We start from the raw sequence: 3,176 nt of genomic DNA on the forward strand, positions 1-3,176 counted from the left end.
TGTTTTTGGCTTCCCAAAATTGAATGACTATTTCAAAATCTAAAAACTCAACCATTACTGGCCTTAAAGTCTATTCACTGTTGTAACTCTTTCTGCAGCCTGAAGCGCCACACTGTTAGCAGAGGAGTGCTTTTGTTCTTCGCACATGCAAACTGCATCATCCACGTTACCATATTGGGCTCTTGTTGGCCCCTTTCTCTTTTCAGCATAGCATATCCTATTTCAGCACAAGATTCAAAGTCATTTTTGTTGATCTTAATGCCATAAAATGTTGATTTACTGATATCAAATTCATCCCTCACACTTTAAAGAGATTGCCCAGCTTCAATCCTACGTAGAACCTTCATTTTCTTCTCCAAATTAAATACAGTATATTTCCCTCTGTTGTTCATTCCGAATTTTACTTAAGACAACCAACAGTCAAAAGAAAAGGAAAAGCCTTAGTAAACCGGGAAAAGGGGTTTGGTTTAGCTTTTTTAGTTTTTGCATTAGAAAGTAACTGGGTCAGAAGAATGAGGGTTCCTGACTGATGTGTTAAGCTAGAGAGGGAAGAACCTACTCAAAACTGCCATTGTCCAAGTACTGTCTGGTTCTTACTGTTGCCAGGCAGAGGGGTCAGTCTGCAGAGCTCCACTGTTTCTTTTCCCAGTCAGGAATGCCAGAGATACCTGCACATTTTCCATAACTCATGGCAGGGAAGAGGCCAAAATAAGGCAGGGAGCAACTCAGAGATGCTCCCACAAGAACAGATCTGAATGGGATGTCAGTGAAAAGCAATGCTTGAGAAAAAACGTGAGAAAGTCCATTGTGTCGAAGCTTTTAGGTGAAGAAAAGTTAAGCGGTTGTACGCAGGAATGCAGTCTAATTTTTAATTCAGTCAACACAGCAGTGAGCTTTGGAGAGGCACTAAATTCCCTAGGTGATCTGTAAATATGGAATTAGTCTTTCATAGCACTTCTCCATTCTCGAATCTTCCTGGGGGATTCTGGATGTGTGTGATCAAGTGTTATTTTTCGTGAAATGGTTTCATATTTTGCATCTTACCAAGTTTCAAAATCATGACAGTTCTCACATAGGAGTTTAGAAAGTTTGCGAAATATTTTTTAAAAAATCATCCTTTTGTTTGTATTTCTAAATTTACATTAGGGTGTTAAATGATGTGTTTTGTATTTCAGGGTTGAGTTTTTCTTCAGTGCAGATTTTCTTTAGTTCGAATCAAGATTTAACTGTCTCAAGAGTCACTTGCTGGTGTTTCTGATAAACTGGTTCCCAGAAGTTCTTCAGATGGCAAATTCTATAGCTCGTTGCTGTCAGTATTCATTTTTAGCTTTCCTGGTGCTGTTGAAATGGCTATTTCAGGTCTTTTGAAATAGCCTGCTCTACATATTTCACGGCTTTCATTCCAGATACACAACTTCATAGAAAGAACAGAAATTACCACTATAATCCCTTCCAGGTGCATCAGGGACGGATAATGATGGGGAAAAAAGGAGACCTTATAACAACAGGAAGTCGACATTCTGGTTTAGCACCTGCCACTGAGAAAATCGTGGCACTAAGCAAATCACTTCTTAGGTCTCATTTTTTTTTTTTAATCAAGGAAAATACAATCTGTTTCACAGTTTACCCCCCCCCCCCTCTCTCTCTCTCTCTCTCTCTCTCTCTCTCTCTCTCTCTCTCTCACACACACACACACACACACACACACAGAGACACACACAGACACACACAGACACACACACTACAAAACAAAAACTAATTAATGGTTGAGAGGAAAGCATCACACGACTCAGTAGGCCTTCAAAGCCGTCGTCCTCCCCGGAAGCTGACGAGGATTCTGGCAAAGGCAGCCTGGGCCACGACAGGCAGGCGGGGCCAGGCTGTGACCACAGTGTACAGGGGGGTGGCTGAAGACACTAGCGGCCACAAAGGTAAGCAGGGACTAGGGAGAAGCAAGGTGGCAACGCTCTCCCTGTCAGTACGCAGGGCTACTTTAGGCTAAGATAGCCATTCTTAAGGCAAGGAGCCCATACATAAAAACTTGTAAAATCTAAACAACTGAATTTTAAAAAATAAAGTTCAAAACCAATAAAATTATCATACAGTGATAGAAGCCAGGGCTAGGATTCATTAGAAATTAAGGTGCAACAGGAAATTGACGTGCTATGACCATAATCACATAAGTGTGCTTACCCTGATACAATTATTTGAGCTATGCACTTAGAACATACGACCCTTTCCTGAAAGGATTTATGATTACTTAAAAATAATGCCTGGAAGCCTCAAGTGGTTCATCCAAAATGGATCAGCAAATGAGAAAGAGAGAAACATATGACAAAGGTTAGCAACTATTGTTCTTCTAGGTTCTAACTATACAAGCATTAATTGCAATCTTCTTTCAACTTATGCTATAATTTTTTTAAATTTTTTGTGAAAAATACTGATTAAAAATAGTCATCATGTTGACTGAGGTTTCTGTTCCACCAGGTCCCACAGTCATTTAGCCCCAAAGAAATCACACAGAGGTCTACATTAGTTATAAACTGATTTGTCTAGTATCTCAGACTTCTTGTTAACTCTTATTATTCTTGTCTATGTTAACCACGTGGCTTGGTACCTTTTCTGGCGAGGCAGTCACATTGTGCTTGCTCTGTGTCTGGATCACGAAGCTGAGCCATGATGGTGCACACATTTAATTCCAGCACTCGGGAGCAGAGACAGGTAGATCTCTGTGAGTTCGAGGAAGGCATGGTCTGCAAAGCAGATGCCAGGACAGCCAGAACTGTTACACAGAGAAACCCTGTCTCAGAAAACAAACAGGCAAACAAAAATAGTCATCAGAGATAGGCTCATAATTCCAATACTTGGGCAGCAGAGGCAGGAGGACAGGGAGTTTAAGAACTAGTCTCAAAAAAATAGAAACAAAAGAAGAAAATTATTGTGCTTCTTAGCTAGGAAATTAACCAACTGCCTGGGAATAGGAAACTAAAAAAATGTCAATACCCAGCTTAAAGAGGATGTGAGAAACCAGTGGGTAGAATAAAAACAAAATATAATGAAAATAGCACAACTAAACCCATTTATTTATGTGCTAGGCAAAATACAATTTAAAGGATAAAAGAATATGATATTTTGCAATTGCAAGTAGTATAATTTATCTAAATTGATATTTTAAA

This window comes from Alexandromys fortis, unplaced genomic scaffold (genome assembly GCF_014885135.2).
Source record: "Alexandromys fortis isolate MF-2015 unplaced genomic scaffold, M_Fortis_MF-2015_v1.1 scaffold_414, whole genome shotgun sequence".
Taxonomy (NCBI): Eukaryota; Metazoa; Chordata; class Mammalia; order Rodentia; family Cricetidae; genus Alexandromys; species Alexandromys fortis.